This window comes from Bombina bombina, chromosome 3, assembly GCF_027579735.1.
Source record: "Bombina bombina isolate aBomBom1 chromosome 3, aBomBom1.pri, whole genome shotgun sequence".
NCBI classification, from domain to species: Eukaryota; Metazoa; Chordata; class Amphibia; order Anura; family Bombinatoridae; genus Bombina; species Bombina bombina.
In genome coordinates, this window is record NC_069501.1 from 1,102,070,420 (window position 1) to 1,102,085,841 (window position 15,422).

Here is a 15,422-nt window from a genome sequence, read left to right on the forward strand (position 1 = left end):
ATTTCCCTTTTATAATTGGCTCACCCAATGTGTTCAGCTACATCCCAGTACTGCTACTTCAACAAAAGGATACCAAGAGAATGAAGCAAGTTTGATAAAAAAAAAAAGTTGGGTAGAAATGTATGTTCTATCTGAATCCTTAAAGAAAAAAATAGGGTTACATGTTACTTTGAGATCCTTCTTTCAATAAGACCCACACAACATTTTTACAAAGTCAAAGACTATTTGCCCAAGATACCTTAAAAATCTCTATGCTGTAAGCTGTCATAGCCTGTAATGGCATACAATTGGTTACATGGTATCCAATCTTTGCCGTCTTTGGATTCAGTTACATTGTATTGTAGAATAAAAAAAAATTTCAGCACAAATCAAGAAGAACTAGAGAATAACAACAGTATCATAAATAATAATGAAATAAAATGGTACACCACATCCTTCTGTAAATAATATGCAAGTAAGTCTTAATTACTTATGCAGGAACCATACATAAGGAGCATAACTTAGGTTGTCACAAGCACTAGCATCCCAGTGTAACGATAGAAGTAATTTCTGTCCAGGAAGGGATTCAGTGGTGGTTGTCACAAGCACTAGCATCCCAGTGTAACGATAGAAGTAATTTCTGTCCAGGAAGGGATTCAGTGGTGAATTAAGCACACTATCCCAACACGCTAGGTAGGACCCAGCATCTAACCCACAGTAACAGAAGCAAACTCAGCTCACCTGGGGAACCCTGGAGGTTAGTTGAAGTTTCAGGATCAATGGTAGGAAAGCAGGCTTAACTAATGGGTTCTCGTAGTTTAATCCAAGCGACAAGCCAAAGGAAAATCATGAAGCAGCTCAGTCCAAGCAAAGGTCATCAACAATGTACAAAGCGTAATCCACAAGGCAAAAACAAGTTCAGACAAAGGCCCCTGATGGTCGAAAGTGCTACGAGGCGGCAACATATTCAAATGGATCTGCTGCTATGTTGAGCGAGCCTGTCGGAATATTAAAAGCTCTCGACATAGTGGCATCACCGAGAGGCATTTATTATACATGCCATTGGTCGGCAATGCTGGCTTAGACAACACCCAACATCACTGACCATATTGGTGATGTAAAGTAAATGATCCCTTGAATATTACTGCTGTGTGCCTAAATGCTAATTTTAATACCCCCAAACTGAAGTACCTCACGATTGCAAACTAGCACTAAACTAAATAAAGATCTAAACAGCCTCATACTCATACAAGGTCGCTAACTATTAACCTCTAAACTGCCACATACCCACCCAAGCACTATCCTATTAACCCTTATGCCGCCATATACCCACCGCTATTATCTAACTATTAACCCCTATGCCGTCATATACCCACCGCTATTATCTAACTATTAACTCCTATGCCGCCACATACCCACAGCAAGTGTCTATGAATCTCTATGCCGCCATATACCCAACGCTATTATTTAACTGTTAACACCGATTCTGCCATATATACCCACCTCAAGTATATATCTATTAACACATATGCCACCATATACCCACCGCTAGTGGGAGTAGCCTGCAGTTTGCTTCGTACACATCGACTCAAGATTGATATGTTCAAAGTAGCAAAGTAAAGGTTGTGAGGAGGGTAGAGGCCTTGTTTGTCTCACTAGCTATCAGCTGCCAAGACTACATCACCTGAGCTAGTTAGTGTAGGTGTAAATAAACTTAGGTACCCATGGCAATATTTGAAGGGTGCCTACACTGAATGTAATTTTAGTTTCAGTGAGCTCACTGTCTGCGCCGTGTAGGTCCACTTTAAATGGGGCCCCTCCCTCCACAGCAAAATGCTGACAAGCTGCGATGTTGGAAATGTGGGTTGTGACATCACGCTCCCATTGACTATTATGGGAGAGACATCGCCACTCGCCGGAATTGCTTGCTTTTTCTTTGAATATTTCAACAGATCACCGGGCAGCAATACCAACGAGGCCATCAAAGCAGTTTCCCAATGCTTTGAATTTCGGGGCCAAAGTGTGCAACTAACTTGCAATAAGGTAGAGAGGGTAATCTAGAAGAGTGGTCTAAGATTCAGGCAAAAAGGTCAGCAGCTTGGATTTTAAGCTGAAATGAATGCACTCAATAGTAACAACACTAACAGGTGCCCGGGCTGCGAGAAACACAAACTGAAATAGACGCAACTGGAGGGGGGGGGGGGTAAAGGACGCCAGCGCCAAAGAATGGTGCCAGAACCAAGGGATAAAAAAAAGAATCCAACCAGCGAAACCGACATCAAAACAACCCACGTGGCCCAGAAACTAGATAGCGTGACAATGCCCCCTCCTCCTGGGGTAATCAAGGCTTAGCAGTAAACCAACAATGAAAGACCGACACAAGAGTAGGGGCAGGCAAATGACGTGCGGAAATCCAAGATCTTTCAGTGACTGTCGCGAAACTCAGACGCAATGTATGAGAAGGAGGGAGAGGGGGAAGGAGAGGGAGGGGGGAATTAATGTTGGAAAGGGGATCTGGGAGGGGGAGCAGGTAGGGTATTGAGGGGTTAGCTACACTACAGAAAATTGGGTTTGAAATTAAAAAAAAAAAACCTATTTTTTTTAGCAAACTGGGTACTGGCAGAAAGCTGCCAGTAACCAAGATGGCGACAAATAGAGGGGGTAAGGTTAGAGAGCTGTTTTGGGGGGGGTTAGGGAGGTTGGGGGGTAAGGGGGGGATCCAACACTCGCATTTTATATTATACAAAAAATCAAAACAGAAAGAATGTATTCACAACATACAACTACTGTTGTGAAAAAGCAAGGGATAAAAAAAGGCACACAGAATTTGGTAAATGATCAAATTTATTAATTCCTATTTAAATCCCAAACCACATTTATGTGGATCACAAAAAGTGACAAAGTCAATCATACTTTGAAAGAGAACATTTTTAACTAAAACAGCAGAATTCAAAGACTAAATGCTACTAAAAGGCCAGAAACCTCTAAGCATACGTATGCTAATTAACTAGGGGTGCAGCCTAACCTACTATCTATAACACAGACAGATATATATAACATAGGCGAGTAACATATAGTAAGCAAAGAACGTAAGTAAATTAACATTACGGTTTACAAGTAAAAAACATAAAAGAGACATTTTCATTTTATCCTAAATAGATCAGAAAAAATGACCGGCAAATGTCTTAGTTTAGCATCTGAAATACAGACAATGGTGATTGCTGCTGGAAGTGCAGTTCAGTTATTTTACTTAGCTGCTGTATGTAGATACAGCAAGGTGCCCTATTTATTTAAATAATACTTGTGTTCAAAAGGCCGTTTTTAGCTTTGTTTAGATAAGCTTAGGAATTGAGTTTCTCTATTTAATAATTTAAATAAGAACAAAGCTTCTATATTTTTGCACTTTTTAACTATGAACACAAGTATTATTTAAAATAGGGCACCTTGCTGTATACAGCTTTAAGAAAATAGCAGGTGTTTAGCAAGTAGATCACCTGTGGAGTCACAGGTAGGTCCATAAATAGAGGATATCCGGTATGGAATAATATGCCCTGATGAACCCCTTAGACACAAATCTTGCTGCAGGGGTGAAACGTGCGTTGGCACTTTGTGTAACTTTGGCACCTATGTGCTATACTAGCCAGGAGTGAGGTCGACCAACTCCTGTCTTTCTTCTAAACATTTTTCAAAGAAAGCAAAGAAAAGACATTAAGGTACAAGTTTATTGTAAGCCCTGGAACTTGACTTTATGCTGAGAATGAGCGTGTGTGCTTGAAAAGCGGCTAAGTATTGGAGATTGTGGTTTCCCTTATTTGCGCTGGACTGAACGTGCAATATCCCACCTGAAGGTGTTTAAAGATAAGAGATCCCTTTTACTGAGAATCTTTTGGTCTCTGTGTGTGGCTGTTTCAACTTACTTTCCTGAGTATACGGTGCATCCTGGTATGTGCTTAGCTACATAACATCGGTGGAAGCCTGGTTTCTTTCACCTGAGCAACTGACCAATCCAGTGGACGGATTCTCGGCCTTTGGGACACACCTCTTGCAATCGAACCTATTGCCAGCAGGCTTACAACCACACCTTAAGCTGCAAGTGACATCACACGCTCTGAATGCTGCATCCTTTCTGAATTGGAATAATGGATCTACATACAGCAGCTAAGTAAAATAACTGAACTGCACTTCCAGCAGCAATCCACCATTGTCTGTATTTCAGATGCTAAAACTAAGACATTTGCCGGTCATTTTTTTCTGATCTATTTAGGATAAAATGAAAATGTCTCTTTTATGTTTTTACTTGTAAACCGTAATGTTAATTTACTTACGTTCTTTTGCTTACTATATGTTACTCGCCTATGTTATATATAATCTGTCTGTGTTATAGATAGTAGGTTAGGCTGCACCCCCTAGTTAATTAGCATACGTATGCTTAGAGGTTTCTGGCCTTTTAGTAGCATTTAGTTTTTGAATTCTGCTGTTTTAGTTAAAAATGTTCTCTTTCAAAGTATGATTGACTTTGTCACTTTTTGTGATCCACATAAATGTGGTTTGGGATTTAAATAGGAATTAATAAATTTGATCATTTACCAAAATTCTGTGTGCCTTTTTTTATCCCTTGCTTTTTCACAACAGTAGTGTATGTTGTGAATACATTCTTTCTGTTTGATTTTTTTGTATAATTCATTTTCAAGGGTGGCACCAGAGAATAATTATTCTTTTTTTGGTTTTAGCAGTATTATCTACTCTCTCATACACTTTTTTCATTGATACTGTATTTTATATATATATATAATATATATATATATATATTTATATATATATATATATATATGTATATATATATTTCTAAAATATATATATAAAAAAAGCCTTTTATTTTAGTACTGGCAGACTTTCTGCCAATACTTAAAGGGACAGTAAACACCAGAATTTTTGTTGTTTAAAAAGATAGATAATCCCTTTATTACCCATTCCCCAGTTTTCCATAACCAACTTTTTACCTCTGTGATTACCTTGTATCTAAGCCTCAGTAGCCTGCCCCCTTATTTCAGTTCTTTTGACAGACTTGTATTTTTAGCCAATCAGTGCTGACTCCTAGGAGCTTCACGTGCCTGAGCTCAATGTTATCTATGTGAAACACGTGAACTAACGCCCTCCAGTGGTGACAAACTGTCAAAATGCTTTTAGATTAGAAGCGGCCTTCAAGGTCTAAGAAATTAGCATATGAACCTCCTAGGTTTAGCTTTCAACTAAGAATACCAAGAGAACAAAGCAAAATTGGTAATAAAAGTAAATTGGAAAGTTGTTTAAAATTACAAGCCCTATTTAAATCATGAAAGTTTTTTTTTTACTTGACTGTCCCTTTAAGATGGCGGTGACAATTGTGAGGTGGGGAGGGAAGAGAGCTGTTTGAGGGGGTTCAGGGAGGGATCAGGGGGTGAAATGTGTCAGGTGGAAGGCTGATCTCTACACTAAAGCTAAAATTAACCCTACAAGATACCTAATAACCCCTTAACTTCTGGGCATAATACAAGTGTGGTGCACAGCAGCATTTAGCGGCCTTCTAATTACCAAAAAGCAACGCCAAAGCCATATATTTCTGCTATTTCTGAACAAAGGGGATCCCAGAGAAGCATTTACAACCATTTATGCCATAATTGCACAAGCTGTTTGTAAATAATTTCAGTGAGAAACCTAAAGTTAGTGCAAAAGTTAACGATTTTTATTTGATCGCATTTGGCTGTGAAATGGTGGCATGAAATATACCAAAATGGGCCTAGAGCAATACTTTGGGTTGTCTACTACACTACACTTAAAGGGACACTGAACCCAAAAAAATTCTTTCATGATTCAGATATAGCATGGAATTTTAATTAACTTTCTAATTTACTCCTATTATCAAATTTTCTTTATTCTCTTGGTATCTTTATTTGAAATGCAAGAATGTAAGTTTAGATGCCAGCCCATTTTTGGTGAACAACCTGGGTTGTCCTTGCTGATTGGTAGATAAATTCATCCACCAATAAAAACATGCTGTCCAGAGTACTGAACAAAAAAAACTTAGATGCCTTCTTTTTCACATAAAGATAGCAAGAGAACAAAGAAAAATTGATAATAGGAGTAAATTAGAAAGTTGCTTAAAATTTCACACTCTATCTGAATCACAAAAGAAAAAAATTGGGTTCAGTGTCCCTTTAAGCTAAAATTAACCCTACAAGCTCCCTACAAGCTACCTAATTAACCCCTTCACTGCTGGGCATAATACAAGTGTGGTGCGCAGCGGCATTTAGCAGCCTTCTAATTACCAAAAAGCAACGCCAAATCTATATATGTCTGCTATTTCTGAACAAAGGGGAGCCCAGAGAAGCATTTACAACCATGATGTGTGCCATAATTGCACAAGCTGGCTGTAAATAATTTCAGCGAGAAAGCTAAAGTTTGTGAAAAAGTTAATGTTTTTTTTTATTTTACCGCATTTGGCGGTGAAATGGTAGCATGAAATATACCAAAATGGGCCTAGATCAATACTTTGGGATGTCTACTAAAACAAATATATACATGTCAAGGGTTATTCAGGGATTCCTGACAGATATCAGTGCTACAATGTAATTATTGCTAATTTTTTTTTTTTTTAAATGGTTTGGAAATAGCAAAGTGCTAGTTGTACTTATTGCCCTATAACTTGCAAATAAAGCAAAGAACATGTAAACATTGGGGCTTTCTAAACTTAGGACAAAATTTAGAAACTATTTAGCATGGGTATTTTTTGGTGGTTGTAGATGTGTAACAGTTTTTGGGGGTCAAAGTTAGAAAAAGTGTGTTTTTTTTTCCATTTTTTCATTATATTTTATAATTTTTTATAGTAAATTATAAGATATGATGAAATTATTAGTATTTTTACAAAGTCCATTTAATGGCGAGAAAAACGGTATATAATATGTGTGGGTACAGTAAATGAGTAAGAGGAAAATTACAGCTAAACACAAACATCACAGAAATGTAAAAATAGCCCTGGTCCTTAAGGGTAAGAAAATTAAAAAAATGGTCTGGTCACTAAGGGGTTAAGGGAAAATGAGAATAACAGAAATTAAGGAAATCATCTTCTGGACTGCCAGTAGTAGCGTCTGTCATGGTATGGGGGGGGGGTGTCAGTGCCCATGGCAGGGGTAACTTGCACATCTGTGAGGGCACCATTCATACAGAAAGATATGTATACATTTTGGAGCAACATATGCTGCCATCCAGTCTTCATCTTTTCCTGGGACAAACCTGCATTTTCCAGCAGGACAACATCAAACAACATTCTGTCCGGATTACAAGCGCATGGTTGCGTAAGCAGAGAGTATGGATGCTAGCAAGGCCTGCCTGGAGTCCTGACCTGTCTTCGATTGAGAATGTGTGGCGCATTATGAAGCACAAAATAAGGCAATGAAGGCCCCATACAGTTGCGCATCTGAAGACATGCATAACGGATAATTGGGGGACAATTCCGCTTGCTAAACTTAACCAACTGGTTGGTGTCTTCAGTGCCCAATCTCTTAATAAGTGTTATTAAAAGAAAAGGTGATGTTACACAGTGGTAAACAGTCGACTATCCAAACTTTGGAGTGTGTTGCAGTCATCATATTTGAAATTACTGTATATTTTCAAAATTACATTAAATTCACAAAGTAAAACATAAAATTATGTGTTAATAATGTGTTTTCAATATAGTACAGGGTGAATTTAATTTTCAAATGACTCTTTTTGTTTGTTTTTGTTTTTTGCATTTTCTTACTGTTCCAACTTTTTCGGAATTAGGGTTCTAAAAACATTGTAAGAAACACTCATTTTTAAAAACATATCTGAGATTCAGAAAGTATGGAAGATGTAGGAGACAAAAGAGTAAACTATTTATAAAAATAAGGAAGATGTGGATGGATAATGAGGCTAGATCATATTTTACAGCAAGTGTGAAGTATTACGTTTTAGTATATAATCGTCTCTCCCTAATCATTATATTTTTCTTGTGTGAGCATGGTCTTAGCAAAGTTTTTATCTTAATTTTAACTAATATGTCACAAAGGTAGGTATGATTTAAAATATAGAGGAAATTGTAAATTGGTTTCTTGGAATATTGGAGGATTCCCTTCTCCAATTATATGAAAAATGGTTATGAGACACTTAAACAAATATAAAGCTGATCTACATTTTATACAGGAACATTTTAATGAAGATTATGTTAAGAGATTTAAAGTTAAATTGGGTAAGAGAAGCGACACATGCTTATTTTTCAGGCTAGAGGAGTCTTTTTTTTACTAAGGAAAATGTTGGGGAAATTTTTTTATGAGAAATAGATAAGAATGGTAGATACACAATTTTAAAATGACTTCACTTAACATTTTGTAATATACATAGACCTTATAATATAGATACACCTTTTTGGCAAGATATTAAATCTAAATGACTCAAATATAATAATGCAGAAATTATTATGGTAGGAGATTTTAATATCGCCCCAAAAGTTTTCTTAGATAGATATAAAGATCCTCAGGTAAAGTATATGGGCCAAGATAAACCTAGAAATTCCAAAAAAGAAACAAACATTTAAAAAAAATATGTAGTTCGTTAAATCTCTGTGATATATGGCACATAACAAACCCTCTGTGTTAACATTATACGTGTATTAGTAAATCTCATAAAACTTTTTTGAGGATAGATTATTTTTTCAAAATGTAATAGTTAAAGGGACAGGAAACCCCAAATTTTTATTACATATTTGCGAAAGAATATACAATTTTTAACAACTTTTCAAATTTATTTTATTATTACATTTCTTCATTCTCTTTTTATCCTTTGCTGAAGGAAGAGCATTGCACTACTGGCAGCTAGCTGAACACATCTAGTTAGCAATCACAAAAGACAAATGTACGCTGGCACCAATCACCAGCTAGCTACCCCTAGTGTAGGATATGTGCTTATTCGTTTTCAACAATGGATACCAAGAAAACAAAGCACATTTGAAAATAGAAGTGATTTTAAAAGTATATTAAAATCACATGCTCTATCTAATTCTTGCAAGTTTAATTTGGACTGTGCTATCCCTTGAAGAATGTTAAAATAGATCAAATCATAGTTATCAGATCATGTTCCAATTACCGTATGCCTAGATTTAGAGTTCTGCGTTAGCCGTCAAAACCAGCGTTAGGGGGTCCTAATGCTGGTTTTGGCGTACCGCTGGTATTTAGAGACTTGTAGGTAAGGGTCTAACGCTCACTTTCCAGCCGCGACTTTTCCATACCGCAGATCCCCTTACGTCAATTGCGTATCCTATCTTTTCAATGGGATCTTTCTAACACCGGTATTTAGAGTCTTGGCTGAAGTGAGCGTTAGAAATCTAACGACAAGACTCCAGCCGCAGAAAAAAGCCAGGAGTTAAGAGCTTTCTGGGCTAACGCCGGTTCATAAAGCTCTTAACTACTGTGCTCTAAAGTACACTAACACCCATAAACTACCTATGTACCCCTAAACCGAGGCCCCCCACATCGCCGCCACTCTATTAAATTTTTTTAACCCCTAATCTGCCAACCGCACACTGCCGCAACCTACATTATCCCTATGTACCCCCAATCTGCTGCCCCTAACATCGCTGACCCCTACATAATATTTATTACCCCCTAATCTGCCCCCCCCAACGTTGCCGCTACCTACCTACAATTATTAACCCCTAATCTGCTGACCGGACCTCACCGCTACTCTAATAAATGTATTAAAACCTAAAGCTAAGTCTAACCCTAACCCTAACACCGAAATAAACTAAATAAAATAAATCTTATTAAATAAATTATTCCTATTTAAATCTAAATACTTACCTGTAAAATAAACCCTAATATAGCTACAATATAAATAATAATTATATTGTAGCTATTTTAGGATTAATATTTATTTTACAGGCAACTTTGTATTTATTTTAACCAGGTACAATAGCTATTAAATAGTTAATAACTATTTAATAGTTACCTAGTTAAAATAATTACAAAATTACCTGTAAAATAAACCCTAACCTAAGTTACAATTAAACCTAACACTACACTATAAATAAATTAATTAAATAAACGATCTACAATTATCTACAATTAAATCAACTAAACTAAATTACAAAAACAAACAAACACTAAATTACAAAAAAAAAACACTAAATTACAAAAAATAAAAAAAGATTACAAGAATTTTAAACTAATTACACCTACTCTAAGCCCCCTAAAAAAATAACAAAGCCCCCCAAAATAAAAAAATGCCCTACCCTATTCTAAAATAAATATTTTACAGCTCTTTTACCTTACCAGCCCTTAAAAGGGCCTTTTGCGGGGCATGCCCCAAAGAATTCTGCTCTTTTGTCTGTAAAAAAACATACAATACCCCCCCAACATTACAACCCACCACCCACTTACCCCTAATCTAACCCAAGCCCCCCTTAAAAAACCTAACACTAAGAAGAAGATCTTCCTACCTTGTCTTCACCACGCCGGGTATCACCGATCCGTCTAGAAGAGGCTCCGAATTCTTCATCCTATCCGGCAAGAAGAGGTCCAGAAGAGGCTCCAAAGTCTTCATCCTATCCAGCAAGAAGAGGAGATCCGGACCGGCAAACATCTTCATCCAAGTGGCATCTTCTATCTTCTTCCATCCGGCGCGGAGCGGGACCATCCTGAAGCAGCCGACGTGGATCCATCCTCTTCTAACGACGTCCTAAGTCCGAATGAAGGTTCCTGTAAATGACGTCATCCAAGATGGCGTCCCTCGAATTACGATTGGCTGATAGGATTCTATCAGCCAATCGGAATTAAGGTAGGAAAAATCTGATTTGCTGATTGAATCAGCCAATCAGATTCAAGTTCAATCGGATTGGCTGATCCAATCAGCCAATCAGATTGAGCTTGCATTCTATTGGCTGTTCTGATCAGCCAATAGAATGCGAGCTTAATCTGATTGGCTGATTGGATCAGCCAATCCGATTGAACTTGAATCTGATTGGCTGATTCAATCAGCAAATCAGATTTTTCCTACCTTAATTCCGATTGGCTGATAGAATCCTATCAGCCAATCGGAATTAGAGGGACGCCATCTTGGATGACGTCATTTAAAGGAACCTTCATTCGGACTTAGGTCGTTGTTAGAAGAGGATGGATCCGTGTCGGCTTCTTCAAGATGGTCCCGCTCCGCGCCGGATGGAAGAAGATAGAAGATGCCGCCTGGATGAAGATGTCTACCGGTCCGGATGCCCTCTTCTTGCCGGATAGGATGAAGACTTCGGAGCCTCTTCTGGACCTCTTCTTGCCGGATAGGATGAAGACTTCGGACCCTCTCCTGGAAGGATCGGTGATACCCGGCGTGGTGAAGATAAGGTAGGAAGATCTTCAGGGACTTAGTGTTAGGTTTTTTAAGGGGGGTTTGGGTTAGATTAGGGGTATGTGGGTGGTGGGTTGTAATGTTGGGGGGGTATTGTATGTTTATTTAAATGCAAAAGAGCTGTATTCTTTGGGGCATGCCCCGCAAAAGGCCCTTTTAAGGGCTGGTAAGGTAAAAGAGCTGTAAAATATTTATTTTAGAATAGGGTAGGGCATTTTTTTATTTTGGGGGGCTTTGTTATTTTTTTAGGGGGCTTAGAGTAGGTGTAATTAGTTTAAAATTCTTGTAATCTTTTTTTATTTTTTGTAATTTAGTGTTTTTTTTTTTGTAATTTAGTTTAGTTGATTTAATTGTAGATAATTGTAGGTGGTTTATTTAATTAATTTATTGATAGTGTAGTGTTAGGTTTAATTGTAACTTAGGTTAGGATTTATTTTACAGGTAATTTTGTAATTATTTTAACTAGGTAGCTATTAAATAGTTATTAACTATTTAATAGCTATTGTACCTAGTTAAAATAAATACAAAGTTGCCTGTAAAATAAATATTAATCCTAAAATAGCTACAATATAATTATTCTTTATATTGTAGCTATATTAGGGTTTATTTTACAGGTAAGTATTTAGCTTTAAATAGGATTAATTTATTTAATAAGAATTATTTTATTTCATTAGAATAAAATTATATTTAACTTAGGGGGGCTTTAGGGGTTAATACATTTATTAGAGTAGCGGTTAGAGATCCGGTCGGCAGATTAGGGGTTAATAATTGTAGGTAGGTGGCGGCGACGTTGGGGGCAGCAGATTTGGGGTTAATAAATATAATATAGGGGTCGGCGGTGTTAGGGGCAGCAGATTAGGGGTACATAGGGATAACGTAGGTTGCAGCGGTGTACGGAGCGGCAGATTAGGGGTTAAAAATAATATGCAGGGGTCAGCAATAGCGGGGTCGGCAGATTAGGGTTTAATAAGTGTCAGGTTAGGGGTGTTTAGACTCGGGGTACATGTTAGGGTGTTAGGTGCAGACTTAGGAAGTGTTTCCCCATAGGAAACAATGGGGCTGCATTAGGAGCTGAACGCTGCTTTTTTGCAAGTGTTAGGGTTTTTTTCAGCTCAAACTGCCCCATTGTTTCCTATGGGGGAATCGTGCACGAGCACGTTTTTGAAGCTTGTCGCGTCCGTAAGCAACGCTGGTATTGAGAGTTGCAGTGGCGGTAAATATGCCTGTACGCTCCCTTTTTGGAGCCTAACGCAGCCCTTCTGAGAACTCTAAATACCAGCGTTGTTTAAAAGCTGCGGGGGGAAAAACCATGCGTAGCTAACGCACCCCTTCTAACGCAAAAGTCTAAATCTAGGCGGTAGTATTTGCTAAAGCAAATAAGCTCAAGAAAATAAACAGATTATTCTTTCCTAGATATTTAGTGAATAATATTGAGTTTCAACAATTTATGCAGAAAAAGTGGTGTGATTTTGAAATGAATATTTCACATCATCAAGATACTGCAGAACTTTATTGGAATACTGCAAAAGTAGTGATGAGAGAATAGATTATAGTCTTCTTAGTTAGACCTAAAAAAGTCGGCATTTGAACAATCTATAGTTCATAAAACAACTAACAATAAAATAAAATAAATATTTACAGGATCCATTGCAATGTAATTGGTATAAGTATAACACTGCTAAACTGTAAAGATAATGACTTTTACAACAACAAAAACATCATAAATATAAAAGTTTATTAGATAAATTTCACCAGAAACTGGATAAACTTTTTGAAAATCTTACCAGAATGCAAAGAAAATCAAATTATATAGCAGCAATATATATCAATAGAGAAAGGAAGATTAATTTTTTTGATGTATTGACAGTTTAAAAATTATTTCTCATATATGAATGCTCAATTCCCAATAACTTATACTTACAAAGAAAGATTCTGGAAAAAGATAAACTTGCTAAATGCAACACATAACAAAGATCAGAGTTAAACAAAGGTATTGAAGTAGAGGTAATTAAAGGGCCACTAAACACAAAATCTTTCTTTCATGATTCAGATAGAGAATAGAAATTTAATCAACATTACAATTTACTTCTATTATTTATTTTGCTTCATTTTTTAGATATCCTTAGTTGAAGAAAAATTAATGCACATGCTGAGCCAATCACACGAGGCTTCTATGTGCAGCAGCCAATCAGCAGCTACTGAGCATATCTAGATATGCTTTTCAGCAAATAATATCAAGAGAATAAAACAAATTAGATAATATAAGTAAATTAGAAAGATGTTTAAAATTGCATTCTCTTTCTAAATCATGAAAGAAAAAAAATGTGGGTTTCATGTCCCTTTAAAGTTCTAAAAGATCTTGGAAAAAATAAAGTTTCAGGGCTAGATAATTTATCTGCAGAATTGTACAAGATTATACAAGATTTAATAGCTTTTTCACTTACAAAATTATATAATCAGTATCGGAGAGGATAGTTTTCTACAGGTAAAGCTTTACTAATGCAATGATGGGAGATCTCCTGAGACAATGGAATCATATAGACCTATAGAACTTATGAATATTGATTAAAAGATTTTGACCAAAATGTTAGCAGATTGCATACAAAATATTATGTGAGATTTGATCCATGAGGATCAGATGGACTTTCTTAATGGTAGGTCATCTAGAAATAATGTAAGGAAGGTCTTAACGGTGCTAAAAGGTCTAGGGAATAACAATTTAAAATAATTAGCAGTTAGGAAAAAAAGTCAAGCAATAATTTCTACTGATGCTGAGATAGCTTTAAACAAGATTTGTTCGGACCATTTATATACAGTTTTGGAAAAAATTAATTTTAGTGAGAATTGTATTGAGTTAGTTAAGGCCTTATATATAGCTCCATCTGCTAAAGTTTTGGTCAATAATCAGGAATCAGATTTTTTTTACGTTATTTAAAGGGATGAGACAATCAATCTAGTAATCGAACATATGGCAACCTGGTTAAGAAACAACTGTGCAGGTATTAATATAGCTGGACATTTATTACAATTAGCATTACATGTGGATGATTTATTACTATTTATAAATGAAGTAGAAGAAACTTTAGCTTAGATAGTTGAAGCCTTTAATTCATATGAGTCATTTACTGGTTTTAAAATTAATCAAGGGAAATCATAAATTATGTGGATAGGTAACAGATCTTGTTAACAAGAATATAACAAGAATAGTTATGGATTTAAATAAGTAACTTCTTACTTTTGATATTTGGGTATAAAGATTTCAGAGAATCTAAATAAATGGTATAAGCTTTATATTTAAGATATAATTGTTGCGATCAGAGAAGACTTAAAAAAATGGATGATTACTTTAATTGGCAGAATTAATTTGCTAAAAATGATAAATTTTACCTAAATTTGTATACCCAATACAAATGCTTTCAATCTTTTTATAGAGAAAAGACACATCTAGGTTGCATAAAGCTTTTACAGAATTCATATGACAAGCACATAAACAAAGTATTGGTTATAGAAAGCTTGAAAAATCTGGGGTTAATCTTGGATAGCATTTCCAAATACTGGGCCAGGTTACAAGTGACAAACTAAATATTTTTAACTTCGCTCAAAGTAAAATATTAACACGGGCAGGTTAATTTCAGGACTCCAGATATTGCAACTGCATTAACTTTTCCCCATAAACTTCAATGGTATGTGCCTACCACTCCCTGAGGAGAGAGACAGATCAATTGGGTGGTCTTGAGTAGTACTTCCTTTTACCCCCTCCTCTCCTACTCAATTCCTGTGTCTATACCAAACGGAAAGGTTATTACTTGCAATCTTGTCATTTTATTATACTGCATATAGTTACTTTGTGCATTGATTTGTGGTGTTCACCTGGCCTCTGCTCCCTTCTTGGGGTAGCTCCTGTCAAAAACTTAACCCTTACGGGAGTGTGACCTTGGAACGTTAGTTGCCTCGATGAGGGGGTAGTGGTCAGGGGAGGCCACCCGGCCCTGCTACAAATGTTATTGTGAATTGTTGTGAGAATTTACTATTGTCTTGTCAACCAGTGGGGTAAT